Source organism: Camelus dromedarius, chromosome 2 (assembly GCF_036321535.1).
Source record: "Camelus dromedarius isolate mCamDro1 chromosome 2, mCamDro1.pat, whole genome shotgun sequence".
NCBI classification, from domain to species: Eukaryota; Metazoa; Chordata; class Mammalia; order Artiodactyla; family Camelidae; genus Camelus; species Camelus dromedarius.
The window spans coordinates 80,473,970-80,495,916 of NC_087437.1; the positions used below are offsets into that span (position 1 = coordinate 80,473,970).

The 21,947-nt window shown below is 38.5% G+C and overlaps 1 pseudogene; it reads left to right on the forward strand.

Moving 5' to 3' along the window:
- The first annotated feature begins 20,199 nt into the window (after positions 1-20,199).
- LOC116155887 (U6 spliceosomal RNA) lies at positions 20,200-20,296 on the forward strand (annotated as a pseudogene).
- Positions 20,297-21,947: the final 1,651 nt, after the last annotated feature.

The following is a 21,947-nucleotide window of genomic DNA, read 5'->3' on the forward strand; positions in this document are numbered from 1 at the left end:
CAGATGCTCATTCTCTCATGTAACCACTTGAAATTTCAACACAAAAGAGTTTTCATCTTCTTTCATACATTAATGCTTTACGCCCTACCTTCTTCATCATCTCTAAAAAGGCATAAATATGACAAAAGCAGAGTCAACAATTCCACAGGCCATCTTTTCAACAAATGGTGCTGGGACAATTAGAGAGCCACAATGAAAAGGGTGAATTTAGACCCTTACTTCACATACACAAAAATTAACTCAAAATGAATCATAGACCTAACATCTCTTACTAAACTATACAACTTTTAGAAGAAAACATAGAAGAACATATCTGTCATTTGGGGTTAGGCAAAGATTTCTTAGCTATCATATCAAAAGCATGATATACAAAAGAAAAAAATGATAAATTGGACTTCACCAAAATTTAAAATTTTGTACTCAAAAAGACACCATTAAGACAATAAAAAGACAAGCCAAATTGAGACAAAATATTTTCAAATCATTTATCTGACAGAAGGCTTATATCCAGAATGTAGAATGAACTCTAGAAATTCAATGATAAGAAGATACATAACCCTATTTTAAAATAGGCAAAAGATGTGAATAAGCATTTCACTAAAGAAGACATATGAATGGCCATTAAGCATGTGAAAAGATACCTCACATCACCTGTCACTAGGAAAACCCAAATTAAAATTGCAGTGGGACACCACTTCACATCCACTAAAATGACTATAATCCAAAAGGCATACAATATCAAGTGTTGGTGAGGACAGGAAGAAACCAGAACCCTCATACACCATACACTGTGGGTAGAAATGTAAAATTGTACCATTACTTTGGAAAACAAAACACACACCACCACCCTAGCGCCCCTGCGGCATAACTACACTTATCCCTTCAATAGGGCTGTGCTCTACCGCACAGGAACACATTCTAAAACTGTTCCTCCTGAGGAAATAAACCATTCAGTGTAGGGCTATGTCATCAGCACAGAGAATAATGGACCCCTTCCTCTTTGCTGTCAAGATACATAGCATCTGCTTTCTCTAAAAACTCAGACCTAAATTATCATAAATTAAAATTAAAAGCTGGGCACAGCCACATCAATGCTACCTAAACTTGGAATTTCCCTCAGGAAGCCCACTGTGTTTCCCAACAGGGACTGTGACAGAGTCACTGGAGAACAATTAAAAGCTTTGGACCTAAATAAACCCTGCAATGTCACTCTAGCTACAACACTGCAAAAATCTTTAGACGTTCTTGACCTCAACAACAACAGAAAGACAAACAACCTAAATAAAGGGCACAGGACTTGACTAGATTTTCTCCAAAGAAGACATACAAGTGGCCAATAAGCACATGGAAAAATGGTCAACATGATTAATCATTAGGGAAATGCAAATCAAAACCACAGTGAGATACCACCTCACACTCACTAGGTAGGCTGCTATCAAAACACCAAAACAACAAGTGTTTGTGTGGATGTGGACAAATTGAAACCTTTGTGCACTATTGGTGGGAATGTAAAAGGATGCAGTCTCTGTGGAAGGCAGGTCCTCAAAAAATTAAAAATAGAGTTACCATATGATCCAGCAATTCCACTTGTGGGGATGTACCCAGAAGAACTGAAAGTACACGCATGTACAGAGTAGCATTATTCACAGTAGCCAAAAGGTGGATGCAGCCAAGTGTCTGCCAATGGATGACTGGGTAAAAAAAAATGTAGTAGACACATACGATGAAATATTAGTTGGCCTTAAACAGGAAAGGAATTCTGACACATGGTACAACATGGATGAACCTTGAGTACATTATGCTAAATGAAATAAGCCAGTCACAAAAGACAAATTTTGTGATTCCACTGAAATGAGATACCTAGAGTAGTCAAATTTATAGAGAGAAAGTAGAATGGTGGTTGTCGAGGGCTAGGCGTGGGCAGAGGAGAATGTTTTTAAAGGAATTTTTAACGGTTAGAGTTTCACTTTTGCAAGATGAAAAAGTTCTGGAGATTGGTTGCGCAACAGCGCGCATACACTTAAAACTACTGAATAGTATGATTAAAATGGTTACGATGATAAATTTTATGTCAGGTGTATTTTACCACAATTTAAAAATTTGTTTAATGCTCTTAATCAGTTTCTTTGTTAGGTGAATCATCATGCCAACAACCAATTGTAGAACTGAATCCAAAGGTTGCCTGACTCAAGCGGGATGTTTAACCAACTGAACCAGACCTGTGGTTTCATTAAGAAAGCTGATATCAAGTTGCCCTTTGGAAGTTGTTGCATGTTCTATTTTGCACCCGTCTTTCAGGGACTTCACCTCTTTCCCAGGCTTAAGCTTTGAGAAGTGAAGACAGAAACAATAAAATGAAGATGAAATATCAATAGCCCAGAAACCTGGCTCCTCATACGATGGCTTTGTCTCTGCTTGCCGTATAATTTGGTCCTCTGTTTTTAAGAAGGCTAGAAACATTCCTAACAGTGTATAGTGTCTTCCAACACACTGCATCAACCAGCTAGCCTCAGAGAAGGACAAGAACTAGTGATGTTGATAAACTATCAGACTTTCAGCATTCATAACAGAAAGACAAAGGGATACTTCACCAAAGCGGCAGTGGTGGCCAATCAGAGACAGCTATTCTGACACAGTGGAAGGAAAGAAGGCACAGGGAAGAGACAGAAGACAGGATGGTTCCACATGAGGCAGGGGAAATGGGTGAGGTGGAGGTAAGGGCTGATGAGACACAGAGAGGGCCACACAGAGAGGACAAAGTGTCTCCCACACTGCCCCCAACTCAGCTCCCTCCAGACATAGCGTGCATCACACACACACACGTAAACACGCGTCCATGCGTCAGGAGAGGGTGAGGGCAGTGAGAAATGAGGATGCGCTCAACTCTGGCTGTAACTCTGTCACAATAGTTCCAGAGGCCTCCTTAGGGAATAGCTTACTAAGAAACCTGCCTCAAACCTCACCTCTACATCACAGCAAATTAGAGACCATCAGGCAGATATCTCACATTCTCATCCCTGTCCATGCCCGGAACATTTCTCTGCAGCCACACCAGTAATTCCATCCTCCCCACCATTACAATGGCAGCAGAGTCTCTATTCTCTTTCTGCTCTTTGACCCATGCTCTGGATCCCACCCCTTCTGCATTCACAGGAACCGTGTTTCATCCATTATTCCTTATCTCCCAATATCGTCACACATTCCCCTTCTTTGAACATGTACATATACTCAGATCTACCCCACTCTTTTTCTTCCTCTCCCTTCTGAATCTGCCAGGATTCTTGGGAGTGCCTTCGCCCCACCCTTCCCCTAGTTTCCAAGAACCAACAGGTCCAAACCCTTCCAGAAGCTCTGACCTTCCCTCTCCCTTCTGCCTCAAGGTGCAGAGCCTCCTGCAAGCCTGGCTCACTTAAGAAATTCTACCTGTTACTGTTGACAAGGGAGGCATCTCCCACAGAGATGGCGTGACCAGAGAGGCATATTCACACGGAGGCAGTTTTTATTTTTTTGCTTTGTGGGTTTAATTATTTGACTGTAGTTGTGGTTTAGGGGGTTTAGGGTGAAGAGGTAGGGAAGGAGTTGGTCAAAAGGGGGCTAGAAGGGTAGAAACAAAACAAACATAAAAAGCTGTGAGACCCAACCACACTGAGAAACAACTCCATCCACCCAGCCCACCCCTTCCTCCCATAGTTTGCTGCACACACATCCACCCGCCCACCCACTTATTCCAGAGAGGGAGGAAGAGAGGTCATATTTCAAAACTGCATCTTGTACTATGACCAACCTATTATTTTCAGGTAATTTCAACAGTCATCTTAGTAGCAAGAGGACTAAGTCTGCAAGTTCTGAACCAGTGATTGTGGAAGAGTCTGGGAATTTCATGTTGCCAGGATGTAAAGGAGGTCTGGATATTTCCTCTCCACCAGAGCCTTCTCAGCTAAACTAGAGTCTCACCAGAAAAAATAAAAATAAAAATCCACCAAAGTTCAATTCATGGAAACTCAGGCCTTAATCTAAATCTCAAGATAGGATTGTGTGTGGTACTCCATATTGGGAATGGCTTAAGAACCAAGAAGTTATGCTACTGTTGGTAAAGATCAGAGTCTACATACTTCATATACTGGAAGAGTCAACTAAATGAAAGGAAAAGAGGGGCAAAGAGGGGGACTGAACAACTATTTGCAAAGGGCAGCAAATGCAATCAAGAAGTGATTGTTGTGAAATATGTGGCACTGATCTCAGCGTTTGCCCAAGGCGAAAGTTGCTGTGCTAGTGATTTTAGCCATGTCTGTCCCCCTTTGCTCCTATGAGAAAAGGGTAAAAGCTATGCTGCGTAGGACAGTGGAACTACAATTAGTAGGTGACCGACCATCATGGGAAGCAGATTTCAGTTCTGTCAGTAGGATATCCTGAGAAGGTGATGAGATCCCCATGCTCTACAGATTCAGGGTAACTGCCACTTAGAGTTGTAGGGGGGATCAAGTTAGAGGTATTGGGTCTTTAAGATGCCTTTGGACCAGAGAGTCAATGATGGCAGCAACACAGATCATTGAAGTTTCTACCCCAAGTAATGAATAAATCTACCACATCTAAATCTTGCTTCCTCATTCTGATGTAGTCTTTTAAAACAAAATAAGTTCACTGGCAAATTTTAAGGATCTGTTAAGTAGTCAGCACAGTAATAGGTTTTCTGAAGAAAAGAGAATATTGATTATGCAGAAAAACTAGATTAGAGAGAGAGCTAAAGAATGGAGTTATCTAAGTAGGAGTAAAAGTAGGAAAAACAAATCAGGAAAAAATAGAAAGACCAGAAAGTGCTAGAACCCCCGGAAATCTTTCTTCCTAATAATGACCATGGGGCCTCCTTAACTGTAAAGAACCAGACAGTCCCAGCGTTCTGCCTGGGTACTCCCTTGTTTGACTCATTTCACCCAAGGGTAGGGAGGGCAAAATAAGAGTGAGGTGTTTGTTGGGTTTCAGCCACATTTTTAAACTAACCCAGCTCACATTACATGTGGTTTTATAACCAGCTGCCTCTCCTTGGTGATTAATGGGGCTCCACTGAAACCTCCTGTTCTCTGCTCCTCCTCCCACCTGGGGCAAGAACCAATGATTCTCAGGCTAGAGCAGAGAGGCTGCTGTGAAGAAGGCTTATAAGTGATGAAAGATGACAGAGGAGTAAAGACCTGACGCCTTGCTCACAGTGCATCCCCTAAGTTCAGTTCTCCTGGGCCTGAGGAGCGGCACAATGCAAACACCCTTATCAAATCCCATGTGTTCTTGCTGGGCAACCAGGAAGTTGAAATCTTGCCCTCCTCACGTAGGCTGTGTGCCACAACCCATCCTCCACAGAGCCTCCAGGTCTTTCTAAACTACAATCTGATCCTAGTTCTTCCTTGATTGAGTTATTTCAGGGTGGGGTGGGGCTCTCTCTCCTCCATACCAACTCCTTTGAATAGAATTCAAGGCCCTCCAAGATCCAGCCTTTGCCTCATTCTCCAATCTCATTTCCCACAATTCCAGGTCTCAAGCTCTTACAAATAGGTCAATGCAGAATTCTGTGTTATATCTCTGCCTTTTGTGTGTATCCTTCTCTCTTTCCAATGTTTGACCACCTGATGAACCCCTACTATCTGAAGGCGTGGTCAGTCCTGGGTTTTTCCTGAGTTAGAGCCATGCCCTAGTTCCCCTGGGGGCAGAACGTGAATGAAGCAGGCTCTTGCTCATTTTGATGATGTCTTGCAAACAACTCACCTAGGCTCCCCCAGATCTCACTTTTTGTGGGGAATTAACAAAGCTACACGTCTTTCCAAACCATTGTGGTTGGCCTTCTTTTGCCACAAAAGAAGATGATGAAGGAAGGAAGACACAGGCAGTGCTTTTCCTTAGAGCCCCTGAGGGGAAAGTAAAGACCAACTTCTAGGTAGCAAAGGCCCACACTTGCAGAGCACGGTGCGTGGACCTGTGAGAGTCCTAGGCCTAGATTGCCCCTCCTCTTATTCTTTCACCCCACTTCTCTTTATCTCACCGCCACCATTTCTGCCAAGTTTAGTGTTTCATGGTCACTGGACCTGGATTAAAGATTTGGCAGAAAATAATCAAGTTAGCTTGAATTTTCATTTCTTCAAATATTTTCATTCAAGTCACATTTTTTAATATACTGGAGGAAATATGTGGCTTAATCTGGCAGACATTTCTGATACATTTTCTTTTAGGTAATATATAAGCTATACCAATCCCGTCACCAGTTATCTGATGATTCTTTATCTTCCTGGAGCGCATCAAATTTGATTCTTGAAAGTATATTATTACATTTGCTCCTTGCATCAGTCCAAAAGCATAGCCACAAATCCTGTCTACTCTGTCCCCTAAATATCTCTCAGACCTGGCCTACCCTCCCTCCCCATTCTGCCTCTGACTTAGTTCAGGAATGCGTCAATTCTCACCTGAACTTTTATGTTAGCATCCTAACCAGATAGACAGCTTACATTCTATTTTTCTTTTTCCTTCTTCTCCACCACTCCCCTCCAAAGTCCATTTTTCACTGCTCCAAGGCCTTTCTAAATTTCAACCCAATCCTATTACCCCAGTAATTTAATTACTTTAGGGGTTCCCCTTCAACTACACAATGTCCAAACTCCTTAGCATAGTACACAACACTCTCCAAAATCTGTCCCCCTCCCTCCTAATCTCCATTTTTTTACCAAATCTCAAATTTTTGCAGTTGACCAAAGGTAGCATATCCTCTTATATATTGATGACTTTATATATTTTTTTCCCTCTCTGGAGTGCCATTTTGGTCTTTCTCTACTTGGTGACACCTACTTGTCCTTTGAGAAACAGACCTAGTGTCTTCTGTTCTATGGAGCCGTCCCCCACCGCCCAAAGGTAGAATTTATTACTCTCTCCTCTGGGTCACAACTTTTAACCCCGTACTTATTTCTGCAATAGCCCTTGTTGCACTGTTTTACAATAACTCCACTATGTCACGGGCTCCCCTAGCAAGCTCTGAACCCCAGAATAAGAAGAAACTAACCACACTGATCTTTACATGCTCATTGCTTGCACAGTGCTTTGTTGTTTATCTATAGATCATTCTTAAGTAAGTGAATAAGCAAATGAATTGCAGGGGATGGGGAAGAAGAAAGAAAAATATAGGTCTCTTATTATTATTCCCATTTAATTGGAGAAGAAACTGGATTAGATGCTAAAAACTGAAGGCACTTCAACAAAAAGCTTGGAATCTAATAGCTATACCAAAAAATCAAGGGCAACGTGGAATTCTAGGGAAGCTCGGGGAGATTAATTTCCAATTGGGAAGACATGGCAACTGTAATTATATAGATCCTTAAGGATGTGTAGGGATAAAGAGGGCCACATTCAAGCTTTTCTGGAATGAAAGGGTAATAAATACAAATCAGTGAGAATAAGGATGAAAGGCTGTTCCACAAGGAGTAACATGGGCCAAAGTGCAGAGCTGCTAAGCACTGAGGGAGGGTCCTGTAGTTCACATCATCAGAGGTCACGGCAGGATCAGGGCTGGTAAGTCTGAAAAGTTAGATGACGCTCAGGCAGGCAGGCAGGGTCTTGGCATTTTGACTCCGCAGAAGGCAGGCATGGGAACAGAAAATCACTGTCCTTTTTAAATGCTCTTATAAAACAAGTAACAAGAAACAAGAAGTGGGATCTCCTCAGGCAGGACTGCTCATATTCCTGGCCCATGTTTTACCACATTTTATGTTACTCAGTTTCATCATCTATCTCACTTGTTTCCAAATGGCTTTCAGCCTTACCAAAAATCAACCCACTTTACGGAGCAAAACTTAACACCCTGGATGATATTTTTTAAAAAAAATGTTCAAAAAAGTGAAATCCCAAAAATCTTGAACATGGCAATAATGTAGAAACCTGCTTTCATTTTGAAGGAAACAGGCTGCATCTGGATATTATAAATACTATCCAGGTATGTTTGCCGAAAAAACAGTCATATTGCTTTGGTGTCAATGATGGGTATATATAAAGTGTGTATGAATCTGTGTGGAAATACATATGTCAGATAGAAATAAGAGAATAAAAGAGTGAAAAAGCAACAGATTGAGTGCTAGAGCTTTCAGAGCCCTCGGGTGACAACCAGATAGAAGTGTCTGCCATTCAGTCACCAACCAAAACCAGAGTAATGAGTCAACTTGCAAAATAATCATGAAGCACGTGAAGCTCATGAAGCTTTTCCCTCATTACTGTCCAATTCTATTAATATAAAGGATGATTTTCTATTGTAACAAATACTATGGGGAAGAAGTAAAAATTTTATAAATAAGATACCATAGTTTTTATTATTATTATTATTATTATTATTATTATTATTACCTGGACCTCTTCTGTGACAAAAAGAGAAAAATATTTATCAATCTTTCAGGAATGTTGTGGAATTTCAATCATTTATGTAGCTAAAACTCCGTCTTCATACGGTTCAGCCACAGTATTCAACGATCTCTTTTTAGCATTAAATAACTGCTGCATCGGCTGCATAAAACTATTGCTGATACTTTAAATAGCACTTTATTACACAGATCTGTCCCACAACCACAACAGGGAACTGGCAGAAGAGCCTTTGTTTTTTTCAACATTTTTTTTTGCTCACTAGTTGCTCAGCAAGATTATAGAACAGCCTTCAGGGAATCTCACTAGCAAGATTATAGACTCATTTGGATTGTAGACTCATAATTATTCAAATCATCTTTTGTTTTAGCAACTCCAGTGTTCTCTTTTTTGTACTAAATAATATATTTCCTTCTCCTTTTTTTTTTTTTTTTTTGGATACTCAGCAGTTTATTAACTACTAAAACAATTTCCCTTTTCTGACCATCCTAACATAGACATACATAACAATACAAGAGACTCCATAAAGTCCTGTCCTAATTAAAACAATGCCCAGAATCAAGAGTTTTAGAGGGCAGATCACCTGTCAATACAGGCTTTTTCTCTGCAAAGGAGGCCATGTTGTACAACAGATAAAGCAGAGGATTAATAGAAGATCAGACGAACCACGTCATGGTCTGGAATTATTTGCTCTGCCACCTCTCCCAACCTCAATGTCTTCAGTCTCAGACTGAGATGACCTGCCACAGGGTTATTAGGTAAACCAAACCATGCCAATAAATTGGCTTATGAAGTAAAGAAGTTTGTATCAGTGCTACTGTCATCATTATGACAAGAAGTTACCAAGTCTAGGTACTGTACCCTCCCATGAACTGTACACAGGGCAGGAGGTTGGGGGTTGGAGAGAGCAAGGGAGACACTGGCCAAGTTGTAGAAAAGACTGGTACCAGAAAGGGAAGTGTGAAAGTTAGATTCAGGGAAAGAGGGCCAGGAACACAGTTATATTAACCCACCACAGATGGGTATGAAGGAAACAAAACAAGTAAAATGTACTTCCTAAAAATTAGTTTCCATAAAACATGAAGATTTTTGTCTGCATGTTTTAAATGAACATATTCTTTTGAAAGTGTTTGCCAGAGATCCAAGCATTGTCACTGGAGCTTGGCATTTTTAGGACAATGTGAAATAAGATAGTTGTTTGCCCACACATGCTTTTGCCAAAGTACAGTCAGACAGGACGCTATCTATGAAGAGACATGCCTCGAGTTGTTGGCTTTTAACAGATTTACCTTTACCTATTCCTCCAAATTAGATTCGTTTTTCTGTCTCAGTGTCCCCTGTTAAATCTAGTCTCATGTCTGTCCTACTTTGGAAGAGTGCAGTCAGTACTGGGAAGTAACTTTAATATTATCATTAAATGCTACTTGCCCTAACAAAAGTGTAGACTTTAGTGTCTCTATTGTATACCATCTATTTTACACAGGGATTATCATTCAGTCCATGTAAGTCACAGGTGATAACATTTCACAGGGAGAACACAAAGGCTTGACAGATTGAATGACATACTCACAGTCAAACAGCCAGGAAATTCTCACTCTACTGTGAGTGGCTCCAATGCCATTGCTGTATGGCAGATGAGAGAGACTGTGCAGGACTTTTTCTTCCACCCAACTGATTCCTTGGCCAAAACCTGAGTAAACTTTCTGGGGTCGGTGATGGCAGGTGGTGGTTACCGCATTCTAGAGAGACAGGGCGGGTTAAAGGTCCTCACTCACCCTCTACATTTGAGCTTCAGTGACTTACTAGGGAAAGTAGCACTGGGTTATCCTGTTCTATCAAAATGAAGCCAGACAACCACTTGAAAAAGAGGGATAAATCTGACTCCAGGGGGTTGAACCCAATACCTCTAAGGTTCATTCTTTCTTAAATTACATAAGTCCCTGATTTTAGTGCCCTTTTCTAATTTTCCAAATTTAAAGATAATTATGTCTCGTTATTTTAAGTACAGTTCAATATCTACTAATTCATTCAGTCCCAGAAATGAGAATATAAATTAAAAATTGCTCAGCAGTTTTGTGAAATCCTTTCTTCAAAAAGAAACCACACCTAACAACTATACCTAAAATAGATTTAAAAAAGCAAATTTCTTCTGTATAACACAGGAAACTATATTCAATATCTTGTAGTAACCTATAATGAAAAAGAATATGAAAACGAGTATGTTTGTATATATGTATGACTGAAACATTGTGCTGTACACCAGAAATTGACACATCGTAACTGACTATACTTCCATTTTTTTTAATGTTCAAAAAATAAAAATAAAAGAAACCGCAGCAGTCCCCTGTCCTTTTAACAAGTGCCATTCGGGTTACTGAGACATGCTGAAGCATTTCTGCAGTCTGCCACAAAGTCTGGTATGCTGTCCCCAAGCCCTGGGTCTCCCAAGATCAAAATAACGCTAGAAAGCGGTTGCTTAAAAGGTCTCTATGAAAATTTCATGCTTCCCAAGCATATTACATAAGTTCTTTCCCATTCAGCGAAACTTAAGTGGAAGTCCTCAGCTACTACCGCACCCCACCTCTCCACTACACACCCCTAATACCAGAGCTTGTACAGCAGAAAGATGCCACACACGTTGCTACCAAACCTGCATCTTGGAGACCTGAGCCAAACCTGGAGAACTCCATCAAACTTTTGGAATTCGACTCATAACTGAAAGCAGGTTAAGGAACAACATGTCTACACCTCATCTTTTACCTCTGCTCTGCCCCAGTTCCGTTTGTGCAACCGCCATGTCAAACATGTCCAAGCTTTAGGTTGGCACTATCCTTGTAACCAGGAGGTAAGTCACAGCGGGAGGGTGCAATGACGTAAACGCAGTTCACTCCACAATGCATCACAGTGCGGTGGTGGCGTCACTGGCAGTCCACAAACTCCATTCAGAAGATGCTTGCCCCAGCAGGATTTAGGCGTGGGCTTTCCAGTTCACTCCTCATGCTTCTCCTCAGCCTGCATCCTTCTCAGGTGCCACCTTGGCTTTCTGCTCCTGGGTGTTTTCCACAGGATCAAAAGGATTTCCAGACATTGAAAATAGATGAGATTTGGAACTGAATGTCCTAGTTTGGGGAACCTGTTTTTATAAAGGTACACTGGTCTGTCAACAAACTCGAAATGCCAAGGGCTCCTTTCAGAACATTGTCCTGTTCAGCTCTACCAATCCAAGAAAAGACAGTTTTCCTTCGTGAGTTAGAATCATCCAGAGAGATTATTAAAAATATAGCTTCCAAGGGTCCATCCCAAGCCTATTGAATGAGAATCTCTAGGGTTAGAAACCAGGGATATCTGTTCTAACAAGCTGCCTTGTTAATCCTAGTGAAAATGCAAATGTGAGAAACAGTGCTGGGGCCTAAGTTGGTAATACGAAACGATGGCACTCAATAACTTCTTTACAACTTTAATTTTTCCTAGAATATACATTTGTCCTAAGAAATGACAATTTCCTTTCAAAAGAGCTCCAAGCTTACACTTGCAGGGATGCAACTGAAGAAGAGAGATGCCACCCAGATCCTAACCCTGGTCATAAGGAGAGGAAGATAAAGAATAGTTCTCCCTTTTCTCACCTGCCCTCACGCCTGGCCAAGAGCTGGCTGGTCACGAATGTGGGTGCTTCATTTAATAAGAAACATGTCTGTGTCAGTGTTTGTTTTTTCGCAATGAAATGACATGATTAGTTGGACAGAATATTTTTAGAGGATTTAATGGGTTCACTTTCACCAGGAAGGACTAAATCTCCGCTTCCATGGCAAATCTAGTAAAACCAAGCACCTTGGGACTAAGATCCCTGGGGTGGAAGTTCATAAAATTAATATGACACTGAACACAACACTGAGTAACAGTGTGACCTGTAGCAAGTTCAGACCGAGCTCAGTGATAGCTTTGACTTTACTCTGAGCCTCAATGGAGAGGAAGTTCAAAGCCAGTTAGCCACTAATGGAAAATTCATGTTCGCTTTCAACATCCTCTGTTTTTCCCTTTTTTACATCCACAGTTGCAATTTGAGTTTCTATACGCAAGCAGACAGCCATGGGTAAGCCCAGTTGAAATAATGCCAACTGACCAGGTCATGCAGAGATAGACGCATAGTGACTGATGGAAGGCTGGAGAGAACTTCATGTGGCCACACAAATAGGATCACCTGCTTCTCATGAAGTGGGAGAGTACTTGTTCAAAAATTTTCCAAAACATCAAAAACTAGATAAATTTTAAATAGATTTATGAAAATTATTAAAGTGCAAATATAATAATACTGTACAAACTTTATTCATTGATGCATTCAGCAAATATGTATTGAGCACCTATTATCTGGCAGGCAAAGAGCTTTGTTTCTAGGAAGTGGGAGACAGATATGTGAGCATAGGTTTGCAATAGGCATCATGGGTGTTATGACAAGTGGATGGACAGGTAACTCTATGGACAAAAGAGGGAATAGTCAAGTGGTCTTTGGGAAGAAGGCAGAAGATAGCCTGTGTCAGGTCTTCAATAATGAGGAGGTGTTCACTGAAAAGAAGTGAGGAACAGCTTTCAGGCCAATGTGAACAAAAGCATAAAGACATAAAACCTATGGAACATTTGGAAAATGTCAAATAATGTGGAACAATTGGAGCATCATAGAGTACAAAGAACAAGACCCAGTAAGGATGATTCTGCAGAAATCAGCAGGGGACCCCATGAAGAGCCATGAATGATATGCTAAGATGCTGAGGCTCAGTAGGGCGCCAATGAAGAATCTTAAGTCATAGAATCTTAAAAAGTTCACTCTGGTGGATGTGTGGAGATTAAATACAAGCAAAGAAGTATTAGAGGCATGGTAACTAATATGGAGGCCATTGCAATGATCTGGAAAAGATCATGAAACCTGAATTAAGGCAAGGGTAGTGAAATAGAGATGCAAGCAGATGTTAGAAAGCAGAAATAACAGGCCATTGACAAAGAAAAAAAAATGTTGGCCTAGTGTCCCTCTTCTTATTCTTCCAAGTAGTCAGTTATTTGCTTAAATGATTCCATGCAGGGCATAAATGGGTAAGGCAAAGCCGTCTAAATGCAATTTCATTTCTCTGATTTTAGGAGTACCACTGAGCAGCAAGATAGCTGAAATTAGACAAGGCAGAATGGAAAAGAAACGAAGAGCCTAGGATAATGTAAAATAAGTAATTCTTGGTGGTTGCCAAAGGTTAAGAGTTGGGAGTAGAGTTTGACTACAAAAGGTAATCAAGAGGGAGTTTTGCGTGTGGAAATTGATGATGTTGTTCTATACCTTGACTGTGGTAGTAACATAATACTTAACTTTTGTAAAAACTCATAGATGTGTATATCAAAAAAATGAATTTTACTATACATAATTTTTTTTAATTTTACTATATGTATTTTTTCTTTTTCAGTTTTAGTAGGTAGAATTATTATAGTTCGACTGCACATACACATTATATTGCATGTAAATACATGTATACAGTATACTGCACATTTTTTTAGTTTACCTATATGTACTGATCATTGTTTCTAAGAACAGACTAGAACTTAGCTTTTTAAACTTACATAGTTATCAAAGGAATAAAGCCAACTACAAATAAGAATCAACAGGATGAGGTAATCCAATCATAAAGAAGAGTCAAATGTGCTTACACATATCCAAGAAATCAATCATCTTAGTTATAAATTGTAAGTAGTTCATTGTATTTTTTTTAATTGGTGGGAAAAGCAAAAAAAAATTGGACAATTCTCAGGAATAAATTAGTTTATAGCAGTGTGAAAAGGGAAACTTACTTACTCTTGGATATTTATTCATTAATTTAACAATACTCCATGCCAGCAAGTGTGCTGTGTGTTGGATACATGGTGGGAAATAGGCCCCATGGAGCCTACAGTCCAGTGGAAAAGACATCCATTAAATAAACATTTCTGTAAATCCAATTAGAATTGTGATAGGAAGAAATAAAAAAGAACTTAGTATGAAAGCATGTAACAAGCATCCCTGAAGTAGTGATATTGAATTTAAACACCAAAGGATAAGAGTAAGTTGACTGAAGGTGAAGAGGGGCAGTCAAGGGAAAGAACCACGTTTGGGAAGATCCTAAGTTAGGAGACCTCGCATACCCATACACACTGCTGCATGCTCACATGTGCTCACAAACATCCTCAGAAACTCACCTACTCACTTACATATTAATATATTTTGTGTTTCTTGCTAAGATCCTTTATGCTATGTAAGATTTCTGTAACAGAAACTGACAAAGGCTTTTTATAGACCTTCCATATCTATCACTTACTAGATGTGTCACCTCAAGAAAGTTTTTTAAACAAACAAAACATAAAGTTAGCAGAAATAATAGAGATCAGGAGAAATAAATAAAATTGAGATTGAAAAATAGAAAAAAATCAATCAAACCAAGAGCTGTTTTTTGAAAGAGTAAACAAAATTGACAAATAGTTGGCCAGGCTCACCAAGAAGAAAAGAGAGAGGACTCAAATAAACAAAATAAGAAATGAAAGAGGAGAAATTACAACAAATACCACAGAAATGCAAAGAACCACAAGAGAATACTATGAACAATTATACGTCAACAATTGGACAACAGAGAAGAAATGGACATATAGTTACCAAACTGACTCAAGGAGAAGTAGATAATTTGAAGAGACTAATCACTAGAAGTGAAATAGAATCATTAATAAAAATAAATTAATTAATAAATAAACTCCCTACCAACAAAAGTCCAGGACTGGGTGCCTTCACTAGGGAATTCTACCAAACATACAAAGAAGAAATTATACCAATCCTTCTGAAACTCTTCCAAAAGATTGAAGAGGAGGGAACACTCTCAAACTCATTCTATGAAGCCACCATCACCCTGATACCAAAACCAGAAAAAGACACTACAAAAAAGAAAATTATAGGCCAATATCTCTGATGAATATAGATGCAAAATTCCTCAACAAAATATTAGCAAACCGAATTAAGGACACATAAAAAAGATCATACACTACTATCAATTTGGATTCATCCTAGGGACAAAAGAATGGTTCGACATATGCAAATCAATGTGATATACCACATACACAAAAGAAAGGACAAAAATTACATGATCATCTCAATAGATGCAGAAAAAAGCATTTAATAAAATTCAACAACAATTCATGATATAAAAAACTCTTACCAAAATGAATATAGAGGAAACATCTCAACATAATATAAGCTACTTAAGACAAACCCACAGCCAACATAATACTTAACAGTGAAAAGTTGAAAGTTTTCCTACTAAAACCTGAAATAAGACAAGGATGTTCACTCTCACCACTTCTATTCAACATAGTATTGGAAGTCCTAGCTATAGCAATTAGACAAGAAAAATAAATAAAAGGGATCCAAATTGGAAGAGAAGAGGTAAAATTGTCACTATATGTGGATGATGTGATACTGTATATAGAAAACCCTAAATACACCACACAAAAACTACTAGAGTTGATAACTGAATTCAGCAAGGTAGCAGGATACGTGATTAACATACAGAAATCAGTTGTATTTCTTTACACTAACAATGAAATATCAGAAAAAGAGTTTTTTTTAAACAATCCCTTTTAAAATTGCATCAAAAAAATAGAAATAAACCTAACAAAGGAGGTAAAAGACTTTAAAGTGGGGAACTATAAAACATTGAGTAAGGAAGTTAAAGGTGATTTAAAGAAAGGGAAAGATATCTGATGCTCTTAGATTAGAAGTAATGTTAAAATGGACGTACTACCCAAAGCAATCTATAGATTTGATGTGTTCCTTATCAAATTACCCAGGATATTTTTCACAGAACTAGGACAAATAATCCTAAAATTTATATGGAATCACAAAAGACATAAAATTGCCAGAGCAATACTGAAGAAAAAAGAATGAAATTGGAGAAATAACCCTCCCAGACTTCAGACAAAACTACAGAGCTACAATAATCAAAACAGTATGGTATTGGCACAAAACCAGACATATGGATCAATGGAACAGAATAGAGAGCCCAGAAATAAACCCACACACCTAAGGTCAATTAATCTTCAACAAAGGAGGCAAAAGTATACAATGGAGAGAAGACAGGCTCTTCAACAAGTGGTGTTAGGAAAGCTGGACAGCCTCACGCAAATCAGTGAAATTAGAACACTCCCTCACAACATACACAAAAATAAACTCAAATGGCTCAAAGACATGATAAACCTCCTAGAAGAAAACATAAGCAAAACATTATCTGACATAAATTGTAGCACTGTTCTCCTAGGGCAGTCTACACAGGCAATAGACATAAAAGCAAAAATATACAAACGGGATTTAATTAAACTTTTAAGCTTTTGCACAGCAAAGGAGCTATAAACAAAACAAAAAGACTACCTACAGAATGGGAGAAAATATTTACAAACAATGCAAATGACAAGGGCTTAATTTCCAAAATATACAAATAGCTCATACAACTCAGTAACAACAACAACAAAAAACAACCCAATGCAAAAATGGGCAGAAGATCTAAACAAACATGTTTCCAACAAAGACATACAAATGGCCAATAGGCACATGGAAAAATGCTAGATCTTGCTAATTATCAGAGAAATACAAGTCAAAATTACAATAAGGTATCACCTCACACCAGGTAGAATGAGTGTCATTAAAAGGCCACAAACATAATCAAGAAATCAGTCATCTAAGTTATAAATAATATGTAGTTCATTTGTGTCCTTATTTTTTTATTTTTTTAGATTCCACATATAAGTGATGTCACATGGCATTTTTCTTGATTATGTGTAAGCACATTTGATTGTCCTTTATAATTGGATTACTGCATTCTGTTGATTATTATTTTTTGGTTGGCTTTATTCCTCTGATAATTATGTAAGTTTTAAAAGCTAAAGCTCTAATCTGTTCTTAGAAACAATGATCAGTACATACATGTAAACTAAAAAAAAATATGTGCAGCACGTTATATATATGTATTTACATGCAATACAATGTATATGTGGAGTCAAAGTGTACTAATTCTAGCTAATAAAACTGAAAAAGGAAAAAAAAGTCCACAAGCAATAAATGCTGGAGAGGGTGTGGAGAAAAGGGAACCCTCCTACACTGTTGGTAGGAACGTAGTTTGGTGCAGCCATTACGGAAGACAGTAAGGAGATTCCTTACAAAACTAAAAATAGATTTACCATGTGATCCAGCAATCCCACTCCTGAGCCTATGTTCAGAGGAAACTCTAAGTTGAAAAGATACACGCACCCCAATGTTCATAGCAGCACTATTTACTATAGCATGGACATGGAAGCAACCTAAATGTCTATCAACAGTGACTAGATAAAGAAGTTGCATATATATATATACACTCCTCAGTATACTGAATACTACTCAGCCATAAGAAAGAACAAAATAATGTTACTTGCAGCAACATAGATGGACCTGGAGATTGTCATACTAAGTGAAGTAAGCCAGAAAGAGAAAGAAAAATACCATATGATATCACTTATATAAGGAATCTTAAAAAATGACACAAATGAACTAATTTACAAAACAGAAACAGACTCACAGACATAGAAAACAAACTTATGGTTACTGGGGGGAAAGAGAGTATTGGTGGAGGAATAAGGTGGGAGTTGGGGATTTGCAGATACTAACTACTATACATAAAATGGATAAACAACAACGTCCTACTGTGTGGCACAAGGAACTATATTCAATACCTTATAATAGCCTATAATGGAAAAGAATATGAAAAGGAACATATGTATATGTATATGTATACATATAAAACTGAATCCCTATGCTGTACACCAGAAATTAACACAACATTGTAAACCGACTATACTTCCATTAAAAAAAAAAAAAGAGCTAAATGGAAATTTTAGAACTGAAAAAGTACAATGACCAAAAAAATCACAGTAGATCAGAGATGGGAGAAAAAAGGTCACGGATGAACTTGAACTAGGAAAGCAAATCTATAACAACTATCCAAGCTAATGTATAGAGAGAAAATAGATTGAAGAAAGATAAACAGATCCTTAGAGACCTGTAGGACAGTAGAAAATGGCCTAAAATGTGTGTCATCAGAGACCTTGAAGGAGAAGAGAAATAGGGCAAAATAGATTTTCTTAAGAAATGACAAAAAGGCAAGCCATGGACTAGGAGAGGTTTTTGTAATATATATTTATATGACTGTGAGCTTATATTCATAATGTAGTTTAAAATTTTTATAACTCAATAATAAGAATACCAACACTCTAATTATTTTTAACGGGCAGAAGACTTGAATAGACACTTTACCAAAGAAGGTATATGCATGGCTAATAAGCACGAGGAGAGACCTTAAACTTCATTAGGTATCAGGGAGTTATAAATTAAAGCTACAATAAGGTACCACTGCACAACCTTTTTAAAAGACTGACAACACCAAGTACTGAGGAAGATGGAGAATAGTTGGTTCTCTTGCTATTGAGAGTGAAAAATGGTACAACCACTTTGGAAAACAGTTTGACAATTTCTTTTAAATTAAACATACACTTATCATATGAACCAACTACTCCACTCCTAGACATTTACCAAAATGAAATAAGAACATATATCTACACAAAGGCTGTTCACAGCACTTTACTGATAACAGCCAGAAACTAGAACAACCCAAATATCTACCAATAGGCTAATAAATATTGTTACTATTACAATAAAATACTACTGAACAATAAAAATATGAATTTCTAATAAATGCAATAATACGGATGAATCACAAAAACATGCTAAGTGAAAGGAACTCAACACACACACACTATATATATATACACACACATATATATACACATACATACACTATCTGATTCCATTTGCAGGGAATGCAAAAAGAGGCAAAATCAATCTATACTGATAGAAGTCAGATCAATGGTTGCCTGGAGCAGCAGGTGGAAGGAGGGGCTGACAGCAGTGGGTGTGTATGAGGAAACTTTCTCGTGTGAGGAAATGTGCTATATCTTGATTATGATGATGGTTATGTGGGTGTATACACTTACTGAACTATACACTTAAAATTTATACATTTTATTGTACGTAAATCATACCTCACAATGTTGACTTTTAAAAGAATACATACATAACTCTGTAAATTAGAAGACTAACTTTCATCATCATGCTGTAATGAGTCATTCAGTAATAAATTTTATAGGGAACAAGTTCTTTTTGAATCACACACAGGCACCCCAAATGAATGTCTAACCATTCGTTTTTGTTATGTGAGCGTGACTGGAGAAACAGAAGCCTGTTAAGCTAATAAAGCTCCTGCCCATCATCTCTAATTCTAGGCTGCGGAAGAAACCCTAAATTCAGTTCTCATCCTTCTAAGCACCCTCAGCAACTATTTGTTGACCAGTTCCTGAAGTGAGTGAGTACATACATATTTCTTTTATAAACAAGTCCTTCCATCTGAAGTCTTGGCTGCTGCAGAGTGATCTGCCCCAGTCTCATAGCAGAGGTCAACGGTCAGAGTCTATATGGTGAACCAATGGTATTGCTGGTCAAATAGGCCATTTTAATCACCCTCTCCTGCTCAAGGGCCCTCTTGTAGATTTTTTTTTTTAAACATAGGCAATAAGGAAGCTAGACTTTCTTTTCACTGAAATTTTCCAATTTGTAGTGAGAAATTGATGGACAAGAGAGAGGTATCTTAAACTAAGGGAGCTGCTAGCCTGTGCAGTGACCACGTGTACTGAGTACCTCAGTTTACTGGAAAACATCCCTTCCTGATTTGGAGACTTAAGAATAGGATGCTCATTTCAGCAGCACGTATACTAAAGTCAGAACAATACAGAGAAGATTCTCATGGCCCCTGCACAAGGATGAACACACACACTCCGTATTTTTATATGTGGAATCTAAAAAACCAAACTCATAGAAAAATAGAGCAGATTTGTGGTTACCAGAGATGAGGAGTGGGAGATGGGGGAACTGGGTGAAGGTGGTCAAAAGTTACAAACTTCCAGTTATGAGATAAGTAAGTCCTGAAGGTGTAATGGACAATGTGACGACTATAGTTAACACTGCTGTATGATATATTTGAAATTTGCTGAGAGTAGATCCAAAAGTCCTTACCTTACGGAAAAACAAAAAAATTTTGTAACTATATAAGGTGATGGATGTTATCTAAATTTACTGTAATCATCATTTTGCAATTTATGTATGTCAAGTCATTATGCTGTACACCTTAAACTTATATAGTGCTGTGTGCCAATTATACCTCAATAAAACTGAAGCCAAAAAAAAAATAGCAGGAAATGTGTAAATTTTCACTACAAGCTCAAATCCTTTGTTACCGATTGTATTAATTTTCTATGGCTGCAAAACAAATTACCACAAACTGAAACGCTTAAACTACCACCCATTTATTACCTCACAGTTCCGCATGTCAGAAGTGTGGCTAGGCTTGGCTATATTCGCTGCATGGAGTATCATGCAAGGATAAACTCAAGTGTCAGCTGGGCTGAGCTTTTACCTGAAGGCTACGGGGAAGAATCCACTTCCGAGCTCATTCAGCTTGTTGGCAGAACTCCCTTCTTCAGCCACGTAGAACTGAGATCCCGTTTTCTTTGTGACTAGAAAGTACCTGGATTTCTTGGCTGATGAGCACTTTCCTCCATCTTCAAAGCCAATAATTGTGGACTGAATCCTTCTCAGACTTAGAATCTAACTTCCTCTTCGATGACCAGCCAAAGAAAACGCTGTGCTTTAAAAGGGCTCGGGTGATTAGACCAGGTGCACCTGGATAGGCTCCCTAGTTTAAGGACACCTGATTACCAACCTTAATTACAAATGAAAAATGACTTTTGCCATGTAACATAACACAATTATAGGAGTAGTACCAGGGGCAGAGATCACAGTCCATCTAGAGTTCTTCCTACCACAGTGATGATTTATCTGTCCATCACCAGCGACCTTCTTGTATCCCTAGAGATATCAGTCACCCAAAAAATTTAAAGTTGTCTTTAAAAACAAATGCTGCTAGTCAGTGATTCAGAGCCAACTTTCCAGATTATAATAATTAAGACTGGGATACCATAAAAATATCAGATTTAATGTTATAGGAACTGAGTTTAAATTCCAAGAGTTCCGGCAAAAGAGAAGTCAGTATGAATTGGGAAAAGACTCATAAAGGAAGTGGCACCCAAGCAGATACCCAGAATTTGGATAGGCAAGAGCACAGCTAGAGACAGGAATAAACAGGGCATCTGCTGAGCGGTGAGGAGACTCGCCTGACCGCTTGTTGGGGTATCATGGAAGACGAGATTAAACAGATGGGGGAAGCTAAATAAGACGGCTTTGTGAAACAGAACCAGTGTTTGCATCTGAGTCCATAACCGATACTGGGCCTTTGAAAACCTTGTTAGGTTTCTGTAAGGATATGCCAAATGGTTGGAAATTTTTGGATTGGTAAGAAAAATGAGATTAGAGAAAGAATAATTAGAAAGTTATGAGGGATACACATTTCTTGTCTTCCCTAGGGGTTAAATCATAGCCC